The 25563-nt window shown below is 38.3% G+C and overlaps 1 protein-coding gene and 1 long non-coding RNA gene across 5 annotated transcripts in view; one reads left to right on the forward strand and one right to left on the reverse strand.

Annotated features, from left to right (window-relative positions):
- Positions 1-2751: 2751 nt before the first annotated feature.
- The window catches only part of zfhx4 (zinc finger homeobox 4), a 288475-nt gene continuing 265663 nt past the window's right edge, over positions 2752-25563 (forward strand). For 2 of the 4 annotated variants that reach the window (XM_038809647.1, XM_038809650.1), the window contains exon 1: positions 5392-5475. The gene's annotated coding sequence lies outside the window, so the exon portion shown is untranslated. Of the gene's footprint in view, positions 2894-5391; positions 5476-6937; positions 7012-25563 lie in introns of those variants that run through there. The other 2 variants (XM_038809648.1, XM_038809649.1) reach the window with 2 other exon arrangements.
- On the reverse strand, positions 5473-6536 carry LOC119972632. The gene is made up of 2 exons (XR_005462122.1): positions 6219-6536; positions 5473-5835 (listed from the first exon to the last, which is right to left on the reverse strand). It is a non-coding gene; the product is annotated as an uncharacterized LOC119972632 (long non-coding RNA).

The following is a 25563-nucleotide window of genomic DNA, read 5'->3' on the forward strand; positions in this document are numbered from 1 at the left end:
GGAGTAAATGGGGAGAGAAAACTGGGACAGTGACAAAATGCTCAGGGAGAAGAAAAAGTATCAGAGAGACTGATGCAGAAGATGAGAAAATAGGGGAGAAGCAGAAAGTGGAAATGGAAAGAAAGAGCACGAAATGTGAAAATGTCAAGAGAAACTCGAATCCTGCACTGAAGGATAAAATGAGAAGCCCAGGAAGAATGAAGGGAATGGTTAAATGATCGATATACAGGGGCAGGGTGAAAAGGCGGAGAAAATACTGAGAAAGGAAGCGAGAATACAAAGAAGAAAGTCAAAGAGGATATGTGAGGAAACGAGGGGAAAATGCAGGGAAGGCACACAAAGGGGGCTTGAAACTTTGATCCGAAAGAAATTGGAGTCTTCAGTGTTAGGGACCAAGGATATTCTGGGTGGAAGGAGAGAGGAAGGACAAGGATGGGAAAGGAGAAAATGAACAAAGAGGAAGGGAAGGAGAAAAAGAAGTGGGGGGCGCATAGGGTGAGGAAACAGGAAGAATAGAAAGTTGAAGGAAACATCAAATAGAAGTAACAGCTCCGTAGAAGACGGGGCGAGAGGAAATTGAAGAGACGTTATGGTCTAAAGTGGGGAAATAAAATGAAAATACAATGCGAAGTTTCTTTTTGGGGGGGTGGACATGAATAAAATAACGACAAGCCAGTGAGAATAGCAAGAGAGGGTGAAATGAACGGAATATAGCGTCACGGTCTAATTGTGGGCTCACAGAGAGTAAAACCTGGAGGAGATGGGAGCGTGACGGGGGGGGGGGGGGGGAGCCTTGATAGCGAAAATATTTTTTGAAAGGCGAAAGGGAAGTCTCTGGAAACGAATAAAATGAAGCGAGTCCGGGAGAAGGAAAGAAGAATATGAAAGAGATCAGAACACAGTTTCAGGATCAAGGAAGTGAGGAGGTGGATAAAAAGGGAGGCTGCTGGTTAAAACACACACACACAAAAGAGTAGGAAAAAGGAAAAGAGGAAGAGTGTGAAAGATCAGAGCGGCAGCATTTCAGTCACCAAGTCAAGCGTTAAGGAGCGTGTACTTAAACATTTCCTAACCACTCAATTTTCATCGACCAACCACTGTATTTAGTATTCTCCCCTAGTCGGTACAAACACGCCTCACTAAGTACTTTAGAGGCAATTTCATCGATTTTCTTTAACAAATAAAAATAACGATTGTACAGCAACAGTTCGAATTTACATTGTCAGAATTTGATAGTCGCCATTTAGTGGAATTTTTTGAAGAAAAAATGGAGATCTGAAACAATAGTGTTGGGTAATCTAACATAGACGTGGGCAAAGCAGGGATTAGTATGACCCAACACCGCAAATATACATCTGTTATATGTTTCCATTTCATCACAGGACATTGTTCAAAGATGTTTATAGTGAGTGTTCTCATTCTAGAATCCGAGGTGCTAAAATGTCGTGGCAATAGTTTGATTTTTTAAAAAATTGTACCAATTATACCAGTGTACAAATTAAACTATGCGGTGTTTAGAAGAGGTTGCCATTCAATTGTGAATCCTTCTTGCAAAAAAAACGCACAAACGAAACAGGGGTGAAACAGTGCATTGTTTCCGCACACAATGCGAAATGGATCGTTTATTTATGTTTAATTTTGAAGCGTTTTAAGGATGCCAGACATGCAAAAAATCAGATTTTTGAAAAATTGGGACGTGAAACATTTAAATAGGTATATTTGTTCAAAACCAGATCGTAAATACATGCTTTAATTGCGAAGTTTATGATAGGCACAAGTTAATTATACTCATGATCAATAGACTAAGTCAAGTATAATATGTTTCTTTTTCACATGAAATAACCCTTTTTTCGTTGTGGGAGTAAATGTTTGATTGTAAATGATATGTCACATTTAAGCGCTTTGATAGATTTCCGTTTATCGAATCGATCTAAGACTAGATCAATGGGCTAACGGTAGTGTTTTACATAGGGTACATCTAGTCCATATTACTCGATTATAAATTATTTAACGATTTGGTAGTGTGAGAATTTAATTTGTTTTCTTTCCAGAGCTCAGAAAATGTAAAGCATGGGCTGAGGTATTAACATGTTTAGAATACTTCACAGCGATAACCAAAAATATGGTGATATTAAAAGTGGAATGATCAATGTACTAATTTATATCTGCTGTGAATTATCTGCGGTTAAGTGCAATCCTTTGGTCCCATGCAGTATCCGCTGGAAATATAGGCGTGAATTATTTGCGTTATAAAATATGATTGCGGAATATTAAATTAAACTCAGATATGTCCGCATTGAGAGAGGCAGCGCTCAGTCTCGAATTTATTTATCACATTTTTCTACTGGGCCTGCTGCGCTGGACACTTTGGGGATGACAACCTTTTAAATCCGTGGGTTTTTGCAAACGTTTTTAGTTCGTTTTAAATGAGTGTGTCCAGGAAAGAGGTGATCGATAAAATTCCTGAGGTAAAAAAATACTTTTTTCCTTCAAATGATCTGGCGTTGTCTATGCTTCTAGCAAAAGTTGAACAATGTGTGGTTTGATAATCTTACATTATAGAGTGTTCATTATTACGCGTCTTGCGTGTTGAGCGGTATGACTTATCCAGGATAGAAAGTGAAAATTCTGTTGTTAAGTGATAGGAAATGGTGTATATATTTCTGTGTTTATAAACAATAGGCTGAACCCGGGAGGAGATGGTGGTCAGCCTGCTGTCAAAGTGATGACCTTTTAAGCCCCAGAGGGCGCCAGGCGTGTTCATCGTATACATTTCCCGTCAACAGAGAGAGAGAAAAAAAGATCTGCCACATTGTGTGCAAAATAAATCCCTAAAATCAAATTACAAAGATCTATAGAATAAAGGATTGATAGAGCTGGAGATGAAACACAGGTAAATGCACGAACTACTTTTTAACTTGTTACAATTTGTATCTAAATCGAATCCTGAAATGACTGTCTAACACTTTGTTGTATATATATTTTAAATAACTAGAAGCATGCGCTCTTTTCCAACTGAGTTAAAGATTTTAATCGTGGGCGATAATGTAGTGAAATTTAAGAAGCGCGTTTTAGCCAGCGAAAATGGTTGAGATTCAAAAGGATTTGAAAAGTAAAACATCTAATGTAGAATAACCATTATTTCACTTATCAAAGTATTTCTTATTGCAAAAGTTCTGTTCCTGGGTCGCGTTTTTCTCCCGTTTTTGTTGCATTAGAGCAACAAAGTATAGCAGGTTGAACTGTAACTTAAAGGCTAGATAAGTTTGTTGTTGGAAGTTCAAGCCGATCAATATGTATTTATCATTGAAATGGAAAATCGTTTTGGCTCGGTACAAAATTCTTAACTTTATCCACCAAGTGTAGGAAAAGATTGTTTTTGTGTGTTGTCCATCGCTGATCAGCAACGTACGGTTTGTTAGCGTCTTTTGAACAAGATACTGAGAGGTCCCCCCACCCCCCCCAAAAAAATAAATAGTAATCACGGCGCCTTTGGCAAATAGCCCCCCGGGGGAAGTGAGGGTTATCGAGGTGTCTGGGGCTCGGGTCCCTAACATTTAAGCAGTGCTGATGGGTTGGTGTGGAGCGATCAGAGTCTCACAGAGAGAGAGAGACGATGTGATAGACAAGGGGAGAGATCAAGAAGGCGAATTGAGGGCTACTGGCGGCCACCGTACACAGAGACCCTGATAGAGACTTCTCACGACACAGCAGCATGGAAGAGAAAGAGGGAGGAATAGAATGCGAGAGAAATGGACACAGAAACATGTGGCACCACACTATCTCACCAGCCTTATCATATCCTCTAACCCAACGCTGAATAAAGTGCCTTCGATTTTCCCCCCAGATAAGTGGAGATCTCCTGATTCTCTCATAACGATTAACATCCTTAGTGTCTTATTCGATAGCGACTATTAAGGGTGAGGGACAGAGGAGAACAAAATAAAAGGTAGGGTTTGCCACAGCTGTTAAGACCTATCTGAAACAAAATCAGCCCCTACGACAGCCACGCGTTATTTCAGTTTAAATACAATCAAGGTTATAGACACAAACATTAAAATAGAGGGAAATTGTCATTTAGATTCCTGTTGCAAAGTCACGTCAGTAGATCAGATATCAACGCAATCAATATAGGTAGTGTTTCATTGAAAAGAAGCGATTAGCGTGAAAGCGACAAGGCTGACTTTTTGATTTTTTTAACCTTATTGGGCTCTCGTGTTTATTTGCCCTCGTATTTTTTTTTAGTTTTTGATTTGAATGGCCTGATTCTATAAAAAGCAGCGAAACTGTATTATTTCAGATCGCCCGATGCGAATTATTTTCGACACATTTTTCTCTGAGAAATCATTCATTTGGTCGCGTGGAGGTGGGGGGGGGGGGGGGGGGGGAGAAGCTCGATTTTTTTTTGTTGTGAGTTGATGACTTTTCGCCTTACTTCCAACTTGCTAAAACGCGTCTAATTGTATTTACACAGCGGTTACGCAGGGGGACACATACTTTTAACAAAAAAAAAACTGACTCCACGCCGTATAGAGTCCGGATCCTTCCAGAGGTCGGACGGAGACCTTTGTGTATGATGTGACTTTTTTTGTTGTTGTTTCGTTTTGGTGAATCCGCTTTCTGGAGTCTGTCTCCCGGTGTGTGTGAGCATTCATCGCTCCAGTGCTGTTTCTCTCTCTCTTGTGTTAAATCAGCGGTAGATTGTTAAAGCCCCTAATGTGTGTGTGTGTGTCTTTGTGTAGATATATGAGAGTGAGAGCTGTCGTGTCCTGGGTGTGTTTGGGTATCTATGTCCCTGTGTATGTGTGTTTATCGCTGCAGTACTGTTTCTCTCTCTCCCTTGTGTTAAATCAGAGGTAGATTGTTAAAGCCCCTAATGAGTGTGTGTCTTTGTGCAGAGATATGAGAGTGAGAGCTGCGTTGTCCTGGGTGTGTTTGGGTATCTGTGTCCCTGTGTGTGTGTGTGTGTGTGTCTCTACCCCCGCCCGCCCCCTCTCTGACTGGCTGTGTGTCTGAGGCGCTGCTCTGGGTCAGCCTTGGGACCTTCTCCATTAGCGGCCACCGTGGCTTCAACTTCAAAGCGTCAAGTCCAATCTTTTGAATGTTGATCACCTCACTAATTACACCTTCCCGTCGTGCATCGGTAATGAAGACACATGCGCACTCAACTTAATCAGCCATTTTTTACAGGGCAAAATAATTAGCAGAATAAAGATATATCGGATTTTCATTTCCAGTTTCCCTTTTCCGTTTGCGGTCGCAAGCCGACGAGAGAGCGCTCACACAGCCGGGCCCAAAGGACCGCTTCACGTCCGCGCGCCTGTTGGCCAGGGATCTTTTTTTTTTCTTTTTTCTTCCCCTCCAAAAAAAAACAATCGGGGGGGGGGGGGGGGGAGCGGCCAGTGGATGTGACAATAATTAATGTCATTATAACAAAAAAAAATAAAGAAGAAGAGGCGGCTGCGAGGGAAAATAGTAAGTTGCACTTTATTAAGCGGTAAGCCAGTATTATCTCGGTGGCACAATGAGCTGCGTTATCGATTCGCACTCTTTCTCGTGACTGGATTTTCTTTCTTTCTCTCGCCAAAAACATTTTTAAAAGCGGGCTTACAAAAGGAAAACGGGTTTGTCTCTCAACGCGGTTGACTTCGAGGAGGTTTTTTTTTCCTGGAGAGATCGGGTACCTGGTGTTTACAGGAGAGCGATCGTGTGACTTTTAGGACATGTAGATACACATCAGGGAGAGATCGAGCTGTCAGATTGCCTCGCCTCCCAGTGAAAATACTTGCAGGCACAACTTGTTCATTCTTTTGGGGGTCTCAGATGGAGGAGTTTCTGCTCGGAGAGAGACACACACACACACACAGAGAAAGGGGGAAGTTAGCGACGCTCTCCAAGCGCCCGCACTTTTCTGTCTCCCAGCGCTAAAACTGTTCACTTTCCTCCTGCCCCCTTTCCAATGAAAGGCGACCCCCAGTTGCAATTCTAACAACCATCGAGTTAGACTTAAAAAAAACCAATTTCTTTGTACCAAAAAGTTGCCTTTTTTTTATAAAACCAAAGGCTATCACCGACCTTTAATGCCCCCCCCCCCCTCCCCCTCCTCACTTTACTAAAATAATCCTTCTCGTTTTTAACATTCTTTTCGCGAGGATCCGAGCCCCAACTTTAAACACCATTTAGTTCGCTGTCTTCTTTTGTTGCTGGTTTTTTTTTACCTGGCAGTGTGTGGGGCCGAGCTGCTGGAAGGCTGAGGGAGCAGGCAGCGAGCTCGGCCGGAGTGCAAACTCATACATCAGCCTGGGCAAGAAGGCAAGCGGCAGCAGCAGGTTGTGTGTTTATTGCAGGGTGATGCTCCCAGGGTGATCAGACCTCATGGTGATGATGATGAACTTGAAGGCAGACACGCTCCCCTGGTCTCTGGATGGACCTGTGTGTGTGTGTGTCCAGTCTCTGGCTCTCTTGAGTGTTCAGTCTCTTGCTCTATGTGTGTGTGTCCAGTCTCTTGCTCTATGTGTGTGTGTGTGTCCAGTCTCTGGCTCTATGTGTGTGTATGTGTGTGTCCAGTCCTTGCTCTATGTGTCTGTGTGTGTCCAGTCTCTTGCTCTGTGTGTGTATATGTCCAGTCTCTTTCTGTGTGTGTGTGTGTGTCCAGTCTGTGTCTCCAGTATCTTGCTCTGTATGTATGTGTGTGTGTTTGCTTCCATAAGCAACCGTTGCTCTTTCTGCCAAAAGCCGAGCTAAAACTCTTCGCCCCCAATCCGTATCGCACATTATTATCCGTTCCGACTCATCCCCGTGTCTCCCTGTCTTTCCTAACACCATACGGAGCTCCAGACAGCCATATCCGCGCCTCAACTCGCGTCGCCCTAATTCCGCTGTGTTCTGTATTTTTGATTATTATTGAAGCTTGTATATAGTAGCCCTGCCTTTTCGTTCGGGGCAGACTTCTGCGATTGGGACACGACAGTGACACGGGGATCGATCGTTTAAACTCAGAGCAAAGGCTGGGTATGTAACGCACTCTCTCCCCTTCATCACTGCAGCAGCAACTGTCGACACAAACCTCCAGATATCCGACACCAAACCTTGGGTTAAAAATAGTTAAGATTCAGAAAAAGGCATGGAAACGTCGCGTGAAAACCATTCATTTCCAAGTTCCCGGAGATTGTGTTTTCCCATTTTGGATACGAAAGGACTCAATTGTCTAAAACCGCCACCATTAGAAATAAATACTTTCACTTTTTTTCCATACTGTCTACAAAGGTCCAAAAGAAAACAAAATAGATGCGGCTTAGACGGGCGAGTTGACTTGCGATATAATATTTAACGTTCTTCTAAAAGGTACATCCAAAGATTTTTGCAGTGGCTGTAAAGACATATCTATATAAACACACATGGATTATGTATATGAACACAGGGACACATTTAGCGACAGAGGTATTTAGTGCGAATGGTTTTTGTGTTCCACCTTTTTTCTCTGGGAGAACGATACCCGGGTTATACTTCAGTAATCGAACGGTGCCAAATGCTAACATTTAACATTCGTTATATCCAAAACCAAGAGAAGCACTTTGGTCGACACAATAATAACCTTTTTTTCGTCCTAATATTATTTAGTCAGTGGCCCTAATAAAATATTTGAGGCTGTAACAATAGTTGTAAATACAGTAGGTTAACTTATTAAACGTTGTTCAGTTTGAAATGATTAAGAATGAGATTTGTATAGATTATTATCATGCAGTACTCTCATTGACGTTTGCCATGTTCCATCCACAATTAAATTAGAACCTTATCCCCTCAGATTGTGCAGTTAAGCGTTTTTAAAAATGGTGCAAGAAACGTGTTTTTATGCAATCATTTCCTTTAATTTTGTATTGATATTCTTTAAAAACCTGATGTTGCAAAATGGCTAATCAAATAAGAGGGGCTGGGTGAATCAGTTCATATATTCTGTAATATTCTCTTGGCACTTTAACCATAAGCTAAAACTTACACAGTGAAATTAGATTATCCACAATAACAATATTATAGCCTGCACTGGATAGAAGCAGAACTGAGGTGGCTTTGTTGATTGCAAGGGTTTAATGTTGCATTTCAGAATCTGATGTGGTTTAGCCTCCCTTCCATTAACTGGAAAAACCCCTGAGGTTTTACAATTATTTCTTAAAGATAATACATTTAACATGGAATTGGTAGGCAGAGGAAAACTCATAAAGGCAAGAAGGAAAGCCCTTAATAACTCTTGAGATTCAGACATGTTCAGCTGTAAGATTGGTTCTGACTTCACCGAGGGTCGACAATGTGTCATTTCCATGAAGCCAAATTGCCCTCACCCTATATGATATTAATGTGCAAATCAATATTTCAGGGATTAAATTTCCCTTCTTCATTTTTTATGGTTTCTACCTCAATAAGTCTCCAGTCTATTAGAAGAGGCTTAGTGATTTAAAATCCTTCACTGCAGAACGTTATTTTGTGGCCTTTTCCCCCTATCTCTTTCTTTTCCATAGCTTGGAACAGGGAAGGTATCCCAAGGAATCTGGCAATCTCCATTAATATGTGGCCCTGTTGTGAATTTGACATGCGATAAGTTAGAGGCCTGAGAAAGGCAGGTTCATAATATTGGTTACTACCTAAAATATTATGTTAATCATATGACAATATGTTAGGAGTAAATAATTATACTTTAATTTTAATAGTGGAAGACAAATTGTTTGTTGATGACGCAACACAATTTTCAACAGATTTGAGGATAAAATCCTGCACAGTGGTTTAAAAAAAAGACTGACAACAAAAGTTAACTACCCTGACATAAACATTTTAAATTCAATCACCAGCAGCATAATTGGTTGCCACACGCTACTTTGTTTGCTTCGAAGTGATGTATTCTTCACTTCAATATTTTCACTTAGATTTCCCACTCAAAATCCATTTTTATGTTTGCGTAAATTATCACCAGGAATTTGCTGCTGACGTGCAAGTGACGCCATCAAACTTATTAAGAGTTAGCCTAGCAGTATATCTGCTCGTCACTATTATTTGTCAGATCTATAAATAGCATGAATATATTTAGTGGGGCTGGGCTTTAATATTTCCATCACCAAGTGAAGATTTGGTGATGGTTTATTGACAGGTAAAAGCTCGCAACATATCAAGGCAACTGTCATGTCAGGTGACAGTGCTGTCAATTTTAAAACATTTTTTCTGCATATTGAAACAGTCAGCAATTGCTGGTGTTAGCGTTAGTGAACAAATTTACCAGTAAAAGTACAGAAGAAAAGTTTTGTAAAGGCAAAAACATAGGTTAACATGTAACTTTGGGATCAAGGTAGTTTTTAAACAAACATGATACCCTGCGGCAATTCAAATTCTTAAAGACTCTTGAGTCAGGCATTATTTATCAGTCCAGAGTGTTAAATGCAATAACTATCTAAAATAACAAAACTGAAGCCAAAATTTGAAAAATACACATATTTCAGATTTTAACCTAAAAACTCCATTATATTTATTGCACATGATTTTGTCAATGTGGTCTGTGTATATGTGCTTGTCTGTAAATCTGAGGAGACCCTTTCTTCATTGCAGTTCAGAGGGTGAATGTACACTGGTATTGGAAAACAGTTACTGTTTCACTGAAGTAGTCGTATTCCCACTGCCATTGCTGAATGTGTTAGGGCTCAAATCAGGAATCAGTGTCAATTTCAAGTGTGTGTGTATGTCTCTCTCTCTCTCTTTCTCTCTCTCTTCTCCCTCCCACTCTCCTCCTCTCTATTTGAGCCACTCAATCGAAAGGAAACATGCAGTCAAGGTTTTATATCAGAATGTGGGAAAATAGTAAAAGCGAGGTTATTTTTACGATTGTAAACCATCTGGATGAAGTTCAGATGCAGCTGCAACAATTTTCATACACTGCAGAACATGTTTTCCATTCAGTGTAAAATGTTCCTTCCTAAAAATGTGGAGCAGACTCGGTCAATTTAGTCTGCGAAAAGAAATGCATATGAGAAAGGACAAAGGCTCCTTAATCCATGCAAGCTGTCTATTTTGCCAAAAATTCCTTTCCCTTTCGCTTTGAAAAGTTATATTTATTTCACATGTGCTGCTATTGTGGATGTGTGACTTCAAATTTACTTTATCCCATAGATTCAATATTTAAAAACTCTTCATGGGGAATTTTTCATCCTCCTCAACAGCACAAGTATTTTCATATACAGCTAGCTGATACCAATAAAATCATACAAAACAGATATTTTATATAACTATGTATGAGTTTTCCAATGATTTTTTTTTTGTGGGGGGGGGGGGGGGCGTTATTTTGTATCATACAATCCACAAATGGAAATGTGACTGGTTGAATCATTGTGCTGTGAGCAATTGGTGTGAGTTAATTATTGCGCTACATCAGTTGACAGAACTGAAGCTGTGATTTGAAGTCAGAAATGCTGGCAGCTTGGTATAGTTCACATACCCACAATATCAACAACTTTTGTGGGTGGAAAGATAAGAAACTAGCAGTAGGCTTAATGTATTATGTGTAGGGCCCTTCTGTTTCAGCCTCAGGGCTGTGTAACACAACAATTCTTTTCTGGTTAGAATCTCTTTTAGGGTTAAAAACTTGGATGGAGTTCAAGCTAAACAGCACCCAGGGAAAGTGCATGCGAATATGTACAACTTTCATGTAATTAGTACTTAATTATATTAACATATGCAAATTGTCAATTTAGAGGCTTGTTGAGCTGGCAGAGATCAGTCGAGCACAATTGCATTATTGTTCTGGAGAAAATAATGAATTTTGAGCTGGGTAGAGGAAACACATAACTAGCTTTCTAATTTAACTCATACCATGGTAAAATTTCATTAGTCACCATGGTAACTGGGTTAATTGTGCTGACTAATGTTCAGGGCTGTGGAGTGACTTAAAAGAAAGCCTTGTTTGCCTAATCCACCTTACAACGACACTTGTTTGTACATGTTTCCTTTGTATAGGAATTTGCATATGCAAACGAATAGTTTCTCTGTCTCATTTGTCATGGTTCTTCATTACCCATGAAGAGGACATTGTTACTTAGCTTTTACTGAGTGTCCTAAGACAGCACAGTGTCAAACAGTCCAGCTACATTCTTTCATAATTTGTTTCTGATTAATAGACCAGTTTCAGGTTCATTCTATTCAGACCTCAGCAAGGAAAGGTCAATTCTGTTGCTGAAAAGGGTTTCCGCAGTAACTAAAGCTGTTTTTCTTTGGCCAATTAAATCACAGCCTAAAAGCAAGTGTAGCTTTGCATTGTGGAAATACCTTCACTAATAATCTCTCTCGGTTCCGATAACAGAATATGAAAAAAGAAGAGATTTTGCTGTTCCAGAATTAATCCTGTTTTTTGACAGAAACGTAAACTGATATAATTGCTTTTCAGTTGGAGAAATGGAGGTTTATACAAGTGTGAAAGCATCGGAAAAGGATTAGCATTTTTTTGCATAATGAAAAGTACTGTTGAATGGCAGACTGAATGGTTGACTGAATGACTAAGATGAAAGGAAGATGAAAATGCAGGCTCTTCTTCCTCCCCCCCCCCCCCCCCCCCCCCCAACCCCCTCCCCTTTCCCTCCAAATGCTCAGCTCACTCTAAAGATGTATTTGTCCAAGACTTGAGAAAACAAGCATAGTCTCATATTTCAGCAGCTTTATGGAATTCCCTTGGATTCTCTCCTCTTGTGAAGTAATATGTATGATAATGGTGCAGCTTGGGGCTGTTAAAAAAGGTTTGTATACAGGAGAGCTAGAAGAACAGGCATGTCACAAACCAAATATTGACCACCAGTATCAAGGATGTTCAATTATTTCCTTTTGGTAAAGATTTTTCCCCAATAAAAGTTAGAAGCAGTGTTCTATGGATATACAACGTTGACAAATACATTTTATTGTGGGGAAAAAAATCACCATTTTATTATGCTGTGTTTAGTTTGTTTTAACTGTGATTAAAACTTTGTTGGAAATACTATTTGAAGAAAATATTTTTTTATTGGTCAACAGCTGCCAAAGTGATAAGTGAATCTTTACTTTATTATCATTCTGAAAGTGAAAATACCACAGGTGTATTTTTGATAAGATAAAGTGAGATATTCATTCCTTCTTTAAATAATTATTTAACCTATGTATACTTTAAAAAGATTTCACATGGGTTTAGGTTGTAATAAGTAACAGTTTCAGGCCCCAGACGAGTGTAGACATAGACTGTCAGCTGTTGACCCCTATTGTTTGCTACCAGTTCACAAAACTTCTATATGCACATACTTGTCATTTGAATAAAGGTCTTGTCAGGTTAATTTTTAATGTGAAATTACTTAAACTGTAAAAGCTTCAGGGCACTTGCAATACTATAACTGAATTCACAGCAACTGTATGTTGGTGCTTAATTTGCGTATGACTATTTTACCAAGAAAAATGTGTTATATTCTGTTTCTCTAAAGATTGGCATATTTTATAATTGTGTTAAACACATTTAATAAACTGTCATGTGCTGTAATTGGCACATTTCCAGTCCCTGCAGAATTGAATGACAGGCAGGTTAGTAGCTGGTTACAATTTGCCCGTGTTCTCGTAGTATAGAGGAAGAATAGCTAAATGACTCTAAATTACAAAAATAATAATTGTAATGATGTTGAAGTAATCCAGTGAGGCTATTGGACAGACTGTACAAATGCAGTTGTTACAAAGTATGAGTGAAACCACTGTGCAAAAGAGGTGGATTGATTCACGTAGCAACTCACTCTGACAAGATTATTAAGTTTTATTTTTAATCACAAAATAGCTTTAAACAATCGAGATGTCTCTTGCTTATGTGAGGTGCTTTCCTTTTTTTCCCAAATTAGCTCCACCATATCTAAATAAGTACAATCCACAAGCTTTGGAATTGCTCTGGTTAAAGGAAAGGAGGAGATTGGATACACCCAGTTTTTCACTTACACTTTAATTACATTTTGCTGGCATGCAAAGCAGTCCAGTGTATTTTACTACAGGAATAGAATTCATCTGTGATAAAACTTGAAATGTACAACTAATACTGATATATGCTCAGCTTCTATAGGAAAGAATCCTGCATCCTGTCCATTAAATTGTAATCCTGAGAGACATGGGCCATCCAATACTATACTGTATTTTCTTGTTGAAGGAACTACATAAATCATATTGGCAAATACTCAGTTTAAAAAAAAATGAAAAGTCTGATTTATGTTTGTTTTAGCAGAGATAATCATTCTGAACCATTTTGCAACATTTAGCTACAACATAATCAACACTAAAAAGAGGACACTAACACTGCAAAATGAAAAAGCAGAATAGGCTCCTTGATTTAGCAATAAACATATGAATTAATTGGATTTAACATCATACTACTATAGTGACAAATAAACAAAGCAGAACAACACCACAAAACCATAAAGTATATTTTGTTTTTTAAATTATGAATTTGGCAGGAATATGTGACTGCATGGACAAAATATAATGGTTGTACAACCTACCATATTGAAACTAGCCTGCTATCAGCCTGTCATAGAACTGAGAGCGATCATTATAGATAAGCTATTCTCTTAATTGAAATGCACATATTTCTAAACACTTTTGCTATAATGTTGAAAATGAATAACTATACTAATGCCACCTTCTGTTGTGTAAGACTCAAATTGTATCCATGATTAAGCCTACAATAGAACATCAATAATTATAGGAATTATATGTTTTTCAAATATTTAATCAACTGCTTTCTTTAAGAAGCAAGTTACTCCCAGACCATCTAAAGTATAGATGCATTCTAGTTAGAAATGCCTCCTCAATTGACATGCAGTGTATGCCTTTTAATGAGAATAAGCTTTTATGGGAGCACTTAGTACCAATGTATTATTTGCTTAATAGAAACAATTTAAAGTCTGAGATAGGTGAGACTTGCTGCAACCATACAATGTTACCATTAAGAAATGTCCACTTGTGATCCAGAAATATCTACACCTTCTTAGAAAGAATAGGAATTAGCTGTGTGCACGCTGACATCTATGATCTGTTTAATGTAGAAGGGAAAACGATGGGTGAAAGCAAATGCAGGGGAAAACGGCATGTCTTACAGATACCTTTGGGCAAAGCAGTTCTCTCCTGTAAGATCATAAATGCTGTCACAGAACACACACTTTATATATGACATAATATATGCAATGTGTGCATATTTTTCTTAGATCATTGAAAGTTTAAGAGGTTGCATGAGATTATAGAAATTAACTTATACCATATAGTGCTTTATCTACAGCATTTAAATAAATAGTATGAAATGGTTTGATGAGATATTACAGCTACATGCTGCATAGAATTGCTTTGAACCTGCAGTGCAGAAAAAGATTATTCGGCCCAACTGGTTTATGGTGGTATGAAAACACAAAGTGCTGGAAAAACACAGCAGATCTGGCAGCATCTATGGAGAGAGAAATAAGAGTTAATGTTTTGGCTGCTTAAGAACTCCAAAGAAGTGATAGTCCATCTGCTTATTCTCTGCAGAAGTCTTCTCCCAATCTAATCAATGCTTCCAAAATCTCTTTTTAACTTCTCCATCATGTATGCAGCAAGCCTTTGCTTTAATGAGTCTGTGCAATTTGCTGCAACTACTGCATGTGACAGTGAGTTCCACATTTTCACTACTCTCCCTGTGTAAAGAAACTCCTTCTAAAATCTTTATTTGATCTGTTAGTGGCTTCTTTGTATTCATGGTCTTTTTATTAGTTATGTCAATTCAATAACCATTTCACAATCTTTATATCTTAATATTAATATTGCTTGGGTATACAAAAATATAGTTTAAAAACACTAACAAAGAATCGCTGAAGTAACAAAGGTCTTTATATGATTGTCTCTGTGGTTGACTGAACCTCTAAAGTTTAAAAGGGATTTAAAGTGAATTAAATTTTCCCCATTGTTCTTTGTGGCAGTTGTAGATTTTGCATGGAGGTAGCTTCTTTTGACAGATGAACATGAGCAGCAGGTTTTCAATTTGTACACCCTCTGCATGAAGAGATGGCAGCAATTATCTGACACATTATAAAGGGCGCACATTTAGTTAGTGCAGACATGTAGGTTTTTAAGTTGTATGAAAGCAGGGTAGAGATGTCCCTTCGCTGAAATGAAGCAAGTTGCAAAGCTGGAACCTTTAAGCTCTGTCAAGTGTTGTTGGTCATACAGGTCTGTTTAAGTGCTTGCTGTCAACAGGCAAATCACAGGGAGCACTTTCTCTCGCTCACCTCCGATTAATTCATGAACTAGGCTTCACGCATCAGACTACTTTGTCCTTGGCCCAATAAGAGGGGACAGGTGCCAATATGAACATCATCTGAAGAGCTGCTTTTGGAGTCCCAAAATGTAGAACGCACTCCAGAGAGGAGGAAGGTGACTCCATCTCTGAAGTTTTATCCTGTAGCAGATACTATTGATACCTTTACTCAAAATGAATGAATTAGGAAAAAATTATTGCAGATTTCTTTCACCTTTACATTACGATGTGAATAAATAAAGCAATGTGTCATGGGTTTCAATCAGAAAGCTCTTGCAAATCATTTAATTGTCATTTGTTATGCAAATGGTAGCATTAACATCAAAGTCGTGTTGGTCAAAGCGGTGTGTGCAGTATTCAGCAAAATGTACAGTAATACAAGGACAGTGTATTTCTACCACTGATTTCCACCCCCCTCCCCAAACAAAACAGAGCAGAAAGGATACACAACAGACAGATATCTGGCACAGTGTTTGCAGCAGGGCAGAGGTTGAGTACAGTTACTGAAATCCCTTGAGAAGCACTTACTAAGTAGCCTTCTCATATCCTGCCTGATCTACAAAGCAAGAGTCTAAGCAGCTATTCCATGTATGTGCAAGTATTATTAGCCAATGAAGGATTCTTTAAAAAAAAGCAAAGCAACCTCAAAATCATCTTGGAAAATGTTGAGAAGGGATCTAATAGGCTGGAATCTACTTTCACATGAGCAAAATGCACTGATAGAAGCTAATGATTTAGTTGTGCATAAAGTAGCCGTCTTGTGCAATCTGAGCACAGTCATGAGATCATTTGTCATGGATGAAGTGAGAGTGTCAGGACCAATGAGTCTGTGAGTGCCAAAGGGGGCAAAAGGGCTTTAGAAGATACTTTGGTACAGTGCTAGGGACACAACACAAATGGGACTCTGGGGAAATGTAGGGTTAGTAAACTTATTGTGTGCATCCTCTGGATGGTAGAAATTGATAAAATGTGATACTAAGGATAAAGATGGGACTGTGATACCTCAGCAGTGCAAATAAATTAAGTAGGAAGTATTTTCAGGCAGTTGAGCATTTGAAGTGGGAATCAGGCTTCATTTCTCTTGGATTTTGTAATGGCTTTAAAAAAGGTAATTTGTAAAGAATAATTGTCGCCATAGTTTCAGTGGCCAAAAAACAGTCTAGAAGTTTAGGTACAAAAAGTACCTAGTGCATTTAGCAGAAATAACAGGTCCTGAGTATAAGATTCTAGCATATGTATTTTGTCACAGTGTTGTGAGTTATTGTTCCTTTTATTAAACGGAGCTGAAATAGTTTAGTTTAATAAAACTGTAAAAATAAATAGACCTACTTTAGTGCAGCCAGAAAAACAACTGTCTTATTTCGGTGTGTTCTGAGTACAAGTTTATAATCAAAGCAAAACAAATGCATTTTTAAATTGTTAGTATTAAAATAATATCACCTTGCTTGGCCTTTTTCTCCCCCAGGTGAGGAACCTGGGCATTGGGCACAGTTTCAGAAAATGTCAAACTTGGAGTTCAAATAGCACCAGTCTCATTTCTCTGAAATACTTGAATTCTCAGTTACATTTGACATCAGAGTTTCTTACACTTATGTATGAAGAGGCTCGTCTAACATTTGTTAAAATTGAGAACCTCAAAAAATATTTTTTTTCCTTTCGTAACATGCTTCTCGTGACTCTCATTTTTATTTTTCTGGTTATTCCTATTTAAATGAGTCAGACAGCAAACTTTTGAGTCTTTCTCTGCCTCACAATTATTATTCCATTTCATTATATTATTGCTTTGTTAATTACTGCCAGCGATTGTCTGTTTGTACTAAACCCTGAAACCTAATCAACATCTTGATTTAGGTAGTGTCTTGTGGTAAACTTTAATTAACTCTTATTACATTGAAGAAGTCTTCAGCTGCTGTACTAACTAATCATTTACCTTCATTATACTCTGACAGCCCGACTTGTTAATGGCTCTAATAGAGCCGGCACTCATTGAATAAACCTGCAGAGTTTACTGCATTCATTTTACTTGGTGCAGAATTACGCTGCTGTTAAAATAATCAGCTGGAGCTAGTCAATTGTGTCACCCTGTTTATCTTGACTGACATGTGTTACTTTTGTAAATAGAATTACCTTCCTAATCTTACCCTCCAGCGAACTATTCGTAAAAGAAACGAAAAAGGTTGAGAAATAATAGCTTATGACACTTTATATCAATAAAACATAACTTTAATGAAATCACTAATAACATTTTATTATGGAATAATATACAATGAGGCGGTCGGGTTATACTGGTTCCATTCTGTTAGCTATGCATGCAATGTGGGGCTAGTTTGCAATTTGCTATTGTTGCCCCTAACTGTCAGAGAGGAAGTGTAGCGAGCTGAATTAATAATTATGTTGTCCATTTCTAGAAGAGCCTCTTCGGAAGGCAGTACATTTCCCATTATTGTGTATTTCAGATGACCAGTCAAGACGCTGCCGGTTAGTGTGATATTACAATAGCGGGCTGGTTAGTGTGATATTACAATAGCGGGCTTTCACTTCTCTCGGGCGTCGTGTACCTTAAAGAAACGGCTATGCAGAGCTATTTTATAAATATATATTTTTTAAAATCTCTGCAACACCAGTTGGCCATCTTGCAGTGGGTGGAGCAGCGTTTTATTTAAAGTTTTTGATTGTAAGGCATCAGGATGGTACAATAAAAGAAAATGAGCCCCATCAAAAGTTTGTTTGAAAGGTGCCAAAAGATGGGAACAGGATGATCTACGGGTACATCATGGCCTGGCGATAATAAAACGAAGTCACCTTACACTATATGGCTCGTGAAGGTTCAATTTCCGTGGAGTTTCCTCCCCCCCCACACCACACCTTCAGCGAAATCCAGGGGATTCTGCCAATCTCCCGTCCAAAGTTAAGGCGAGAGACCAGGACAAACCCCAAACTGAGATACCAAGTGACCGGCTTTAGCCAGCAAGTCGCTGAGGCGTAAGGAAATAGACGAGGAAGATGTTGGATTCCGTGCTTGTGGTCTGTGTAGAGTTAGCTGGCGCAGCAGTCGAAGCTACACAATAAGGCTTTGCCTTGGGTTAGAGCTCAGGAGTAAATCAGCCGGGGTTCCTGTTTTTAACCAGGTTTCAGTCTGCCTTGCTGGAATTGGCATGTGTGGATATTGGACGAGGGCAGTGTCGGGTTCAACTGTGCAATTCCATGTGCGCAAATAGCATGCTGAACCTTGCAGCAAAACTTGCAGAGATAACACCAACTTTGGGGGGAATAGTAGAAGAGGGTGACTGGAATGTGGGGAGGGGAAGGGAGACATGATCTTCAAGGGCTGGGGAGAAAGTCAGCGACAAACACTAAGGTTGTCCCTTGAAAAGATGAAAACCAGATTAAATTAGTAAATGATTTGTACAAAGTGTTTAGACGTATTTGACATTTTTTTTTGAAATTTAATTATGATACGCGATCGATTAGTAAGTGTGAACATTAGCTGCTTCGGTTTTTTAAAATATACACCGCACATTTTATTCAGACTGCTACAGGGCCAAAAAAACCGAACAAATTTATTAAGACGAGTTTGCAGTACTTGTAATGCTGTGACTATTTTTTTAAACGTCTTTTTCCTGCTCCTTTTCACACGCCCTTTTAAAATTTAGGAATAATGAGAATATATTTTCAGAAGATTGCTCTAAAGTTACAATTGCAGGAAGAAATCTCTCCTGAATAATGGACTGTTTTTCCTGGTTATTAAACCCGTTCAGGTCTAACATTCCTGTTATACTTATCTTTTTTTAACTAGATCTGAGGCTTAAACATTGCTAATAGCTTTGGAATGCTCACTGGAATACCTGGTCTGTGATTACATTTTATGAAGATAATTACAGTAGAACTAGCCTTGAAGCAGAATCTGCTGCAGAACAACTTTTGAACTAGGTGGCAATAGGAAGAGCCATCACTGCACAGAAATGACCTGATAATTATATCAGAATCTGTTCTGAACATAAATAACTGAGTGAAAATGTCAAAACCTGTAGCAACTGGAAAACGTTGCAGAAATTAGAAGCATGGGTACAGCAGTTTTCATCAATTATTGCTCACATTATCCTTCAAAACCATCCAAATGGCCTCTATGCATTTATGAAGGGTTGAGGTAAAATTACAGATTCTGAATAATGAGCCTTAAATAAACATGGTGCAATAATTGTTTATTCATAGTGCAGATTAATGCAACGGATCTTTGCTCCTGACTTGCAAGGATTTGGGGTTAGGCTGTATATGTGAAGCTGGACTGTTAAGTCTACATTAAATCCTGATCAGGAGCATTTTTTTCTGGAAGGGGAAGGAGAATTATGTTATCAACAGACTGGCGCTTGTAAAATCAGCTGCAATTTACATAACCTTTGAGTACTTTCATATTGTATATACTTTGCATTATAATACAAGATGTGATTGACTTGTAGATTAATATTTATTTAGCACAGGGAAATCAAAGGGATTAAGCAGTCATCATTTAAAATCTAATCCTTCTTTGCATGGACGAAACAAAGGGAGGGTGATTAATGTACATGAGGCTTATAGGGGCACAATGAAATTATTTTGTTTCATCTATAACCACTTCTGATTAAAACAATAGTACTGTAGTTCCAAATGTGAGGCAGACTTGCATTGGTGATAGCTCTTGCTTTTTGATTTCTACATGTCAGATGTTCAACTTGCTTGAAATCATCTTTACTGCATCCTCTGAGGCTTCATGCAGAGCATCATACTCTGATGCTTCAATACCATGAGCTTCTTTGAGTAACATTAATAGGATTGTTCAGTGGAGTCAGAGCATTTAATAGTACAAGAGGAGGAAGATAAAAAGGATACAAGGAAATTATATATTAAACAGGTTTTTAAATTGTTAGACTGACCATGTTATTGCGCACTGAAAATCTATCTTTGTGCAGATTGAGGAAGCTTACTCCAGAATTACTACTTCATTACAGGTTGCAAAAGAATGACTGCCAACATAAATTGTTGAAGAGATACATTGGAGCTTTGTTGAGGAAATATTAGGGCATAAGAAATAGGGGCAGGAGTAGGCCATACAGCCCCTCAAGCCTGCTCTGCCATTTAATAACATCGTAGCTGATCCAACTCCATTTTCCCAACTGACCCCTATCTCCTTCAATTCGGTTAGAGTCCAAAAATCTATCAATTTCAGCCTTGAATCTACTTGAGTACCCACAGCCTTTAAGCTAGAGAATTCTAAAAATTCACATCACCTGAGTGAGGAAATTTCAATTTCTGTCGTGAGTCTATATACCACCAGCCCCACCCCCAGTTCTAGATGCCCCGTCCAGTGGTACAGCCTGGCTGTGAAGTTAATGTGAGTGCTAGAATAGTTATAACTGCAGTTTGCTCTATTTTGTTACAAATAACAGTGATTGTGTTTGCTATAAGAATGAAGGATGCTTTGCTCTGGCCGCATTGACCTATCATACACTGAGCTTTACATATATGGGGGAGCATCAGTAAGGATGCAAGTAAGGTCACATAACAGGAGGTATGTAATGGCAAAGTTTGTTGCATTGAGGCATGACCTATCATTATAAAAGGGTGTGGGGAGGACCTTGTTCATTGGGGCTAAGTACAGTATTCAAAAAATGTCTTTATTACGCATACTTGTAAGACTTTCTTTAAATTAGCTAGCTTTGTGGAGAAGTGTGGTATTTAGTTCACATTTATGTTCTTTACAATATGATACCAACAATAAAGTGTCAGCCATCTAATATTACTTTTCACGTACAAAATAAGGCTGTGATTATACCTAGAACGAAATCCAGAGAAACTGTCATGCTGAGGCTGTATACCACAGGATCCCTACAGTGCAGAAGGAGGGTATTCAGCCCATCAAGCTTGCATCAAACCTCTAAAAGAGTACTCTATCTTAGCCCATGCCCCCATCCCATCCCTGTAACTCAGTAGCCCCACCTAACCTTCCCTCACCCCATCCCAGTAACCCCACCTAAACCTTTGGACACTATATGGGACAATTTAGCATGGCCAATCCACCTAACCTGCATATCTTTGGATATTCATCCTTTGTTGTCTGATTAGTGCTTTAAAAAAATCTGCTTTGATAACTCATGTCAGCATTCATGAACAAGATTAAAAATAAAGGCAAACTTTGGCTAGCCAGGTAACGTGACACACACAAACATCTCCTTTATTTATCTATTTATTTATGGTTATTTATCTTTGGAACTTTCAAGCCAATTCCTATTTAATTTCCTCACCTCTTCCAGGACAGATGTATATTTTGTTTCAGTCTTCTATTCAAACTTAATTACCTTCTCTGCCTTTGTAGTGACTTGGATGGAAAGTTTTTTGCCAAGTCAAAAGAGGTCGTCACACATTCTTTTGCAGTTCTCTTCATTAATTCATCCTTGCAGGAGCACTTTCTATCGTGCTGGGAAGGTAGAAGGGTGTAATAGAAGAGCCCTGAAACATCAGCAGGAAGCTCTAAGCTGGTTAATGCAGTATAATTGTCTGGACATAGACTGGCCTTTGTTTGTGCGGTTCACTTCGAATCAGCTGTAATTAACTCCAGAGTGTTTCCAGATTGCCAGCAAAAAAATTACAGCTTTTCTGTTTTAAATTGGAGAGGTCACAAAGACATTAGCTATGCAGATTGGTTTACTTTGATTTGTCCTTTTCTTATAAGTGAAGGGTTGTGTAGTTTCTAAAAACTGTTTTCGGTTATCGTAATTTTACATAAATTTGGGGGTTTTAGTGCCCAAAAATCAACTTATTACGTGTTGTTTTTCACCAAGCAAATACTTTTTAAACCCGGTGTTAGTCAAAATGAAACCAGTTGACAACAACATTTTGATATGACAGTAACAAAACAACCTTGTTACAATATAATTTTATTTGAATAAGTGTGCAACAGGGCTATATCACCAACAAACAGTATCAGATAGAGAGTAACAAAGTACATGAGGCTGTGAGTTTCTTCTGAATAACTTTAAATGTTCTGAAAAATGACCAATACACTGAGACGATAAAGGAACATTTACTCAGCTAAAGATTAGTTCATAATTGTTGGCCTGAGCCACATTACTTGATCTAGGAAACCTGAAGAAATCTAACATAATTATTGCCTTTTTGTGCAAGATATAGTACCTGCATTTAAGGCTTAAAAAGGACAAGTACAGTAAAAAGAATGTTTAATTTTGCACAATCCATGGCTTGAAAAGCATCTACCACACCCTGCTACTACATACCACAGCTTCTAATCATGGATTCAAGGAGGTGTAGCGTGGTATAGTTTGAAAATGTATTCAAAATTATTGCATAATGTGCAAGAAAACTGTCAAAGATTCAAATTAAAAGTTTATTTAATCAATTTTTTGTTTGTATTTGAATAAAATGGTATTAAATCTAAATGTGGACTTAGTTAGTAGAGGGACACTTGGTGCCTGTATAATCCTGCTTTGATGGATTTTTCATCAGTCGTTTGTATGTGGCAACAAATAAACAAGTATAATTACACTTGTGAAGGTCCATTCAATCCTTTGTCAGGATTAGATATATGTGCAGTTTTCGCACTGATCCTCTCCTTTGTCTTTGCCTAACTCAGTATGACATATTGATAGAGGATTTGGTGTGGAGAAAAAGGCCACTGCAGAGACAGTGATGACCTTTAGAAAACTTGATATAATTCTGGTATAATTGTATTTGTTTTTAAGAGAGTTATGTAAGTTCTAACTTTGTGTGGGTTGAACTAGTGTTTTATGTGGACAGCTTTTAACCTGCCTCGAACACTGCAAATAAAGAATCGAAGTTGAATAAGAAAACTAAACAGCAGATGGAAAAACAAAAGAGCCAAGAACCCTATTGGTCTTTTTTTTTCCCAGCACTTAACATTGTGGCAAACCTAGCATTCCTTTGCCATTATTCGCTCCTCTTGATCAGATCACGTTCTTTTTAATCACTTCTCAAAACACTGTCTCACTGGAGCGGAGAAGAAGGCTGGGACAATCTCAATTAAAAAACAGAGGTATAATTGGCATTTGTGATTCTAGTTCTTTGTTCCAATGGGAACTGAACATTCATTCAGTGCAGAGGCATTGCCCTATTGTTTAACATGTACACTTTTTGTCAGTTAATCTTGGTGTAGGAGTATTGATTATTTTGTTCGTAGCCATTCAACCTGTATTTGCTGAAGGAGGAAAAGAGAAGTTAGCAATTCAATCATATATAAAAATCTGTTGTTTGTATTTAAAATGTTGATTTTGTACTAACAGAACAATAAACCGAATAGACATGTACCAAGAGGAAATTGTTCCATAGCTTCAGGTTCATAGCTTAACATAAAATAGTTTGCAAAAAAAAAACATATTTATCTAAATTATTGGAAAATATGTTGTGGATATTTGCAAAACACCAAAGCATGCTTGTTAAAGCTTTTAGATGTTAAAGCTTTCTTATGTAGCGTCTGAAGAAGAACTGAGGGCTTTGATTTGGTTTGTCTGCAAAAACCATGTATGTCCAAACAGCAGGTATCGGGATCAGTGTTCAGATGTATATAGCATATTTTATAATTTATCAGTTTATAATGATTCACTGTGTATTGCCCAGAAGGATGGAGATATTCCCCACAGAGTCATTTAGTGCTTGAAGTGTTGAGAAATGTCGCATTACAAATCACAATCTGCTGTATTTTGTCTTCCTTCATCATTGCAGATTTCCCTCTTCTATAATTGTCTTAATTGAATTATTTTATCTGTGTGCTTATATAATGTTTTTAATATATACTGCATTGCATCTTTCTGGTGCTATAGGTAGAACCATTTACAAAGTGGTGAAGACATGTCATTTATCAATGTCTGCTTTTTCAGATGATGAAATGAAATGGGAGTCCTCTACATAGTACCACATGTTTCAAGCTTATTTCCGATGTAAATTATTCAGTGTTGGCGGATATTGGTGTATGTACACTATGTGCGAACAAGAGTAGATAGTCAAGTCTGGTCCTGTCTGCTCAACAAATAAAGTATCGTAAGGCTGATTTGTGCTGGAAATGGCAAGAGAATACACCACAGCTCATTTTATATTTGTCCAGAGTTACTGAATGTGAATTAAAATTAGACCTGTTATAGTTGTGAACTCCTGGGTGTACTCGGGCTATTCAAAGCTGCCTGGTGTGTTCTGTTGCCACTTCTTATGACTGTTAGGAGTACAAAACTATAGCCTAATTTCCGATACAAATATTGTTGGTGTTAAATTGCCAAATGCAGAGGTAAATGTGCCTGTGTGAACTAATTAGAAAATTATTAGTTTTTCATGGTCTTTGTGTTGAGGTTCATTTCAGAGATGCTTTTTTTTAATGCTGCATGCAAGCCATGAGCATAATTAACCTGGAGCTCATCAATGATTAAAATTACATGCTAAGCTTTATGATATTCAATTCAGAGGCAATTAGACTGTCATTTTAGCCCATCTCAGACTGCAAAACTAATTTTAATTCATTTTCAATCTGTGTAAATCTTCTGATGTCTCTTAAACTGATCATTTCCCTCTTTGACTTAGCTGAAGAGATTAGATTTGATTAGAGCAAAAAATTTAAGCAGCTATTCTTCAATACTTAATAGCAGAGTGCATCCCCCAAGCCTTATTTAGTCAGAAGTTGTTTTAAATTAATCCCCTAAATTGCTGCATACTCGGGCATTATGCATACAACACAGAATGATCTCTGCTCTCCAAGTGTTCAACAGCAGTGAGCATTTTTTATTCACAATTATGTAGTGTGAAATTATGTTGTCTGACTGCACACATGGCAATTTTCTTAATTTTAAGAACCGTACTATATAGGCCCCTGAAGATGTACAGTAAGCTGTCTTTTCTCTTGCTCAAAGCCTTTGTTATGTATTGAAAGTGAGTACTGAAGTGGCTGACCACCCTGCTGTTGTGTATAGTGCCATCATTCTGTAAACTGAGAGATCTGCAAGGACCAGAGACACTCAGGATCTATGCAAGTCATTAATACAGTAGTTGCAGTCCAGTGAGCAATGGGACAAAGGATAGCAGAGTTTTCACCTTAACTTTCCTCCTGTGCTGCACCCTGCTGTGAAATAGTGATATGGCCTTTACAAACTACATTTGTGTTTCCGCTGAAGGGAATATATGGGCTGTGGTGCCTGCCTTGAGAAATGATTGAAGGATTTTCATCATCGGGGTTTCATATGATTTGTTAAAGATAGCAGAGAAGT

Source organism: Scyliorhinus canicula, chromosome 10 (genome assembly GCF_902713615.1).
Source record: "Scyliorhinus canicula chromosome 10, sScyCan1.1, whole genome shotgun sequence".
NCBI lineage: Eukaryota > Metazoa > Chordata > Chondrichthyes > Carcharhiniformes > Scyliorhinidae > Scyliorhinus > Scyliorhinus canicula.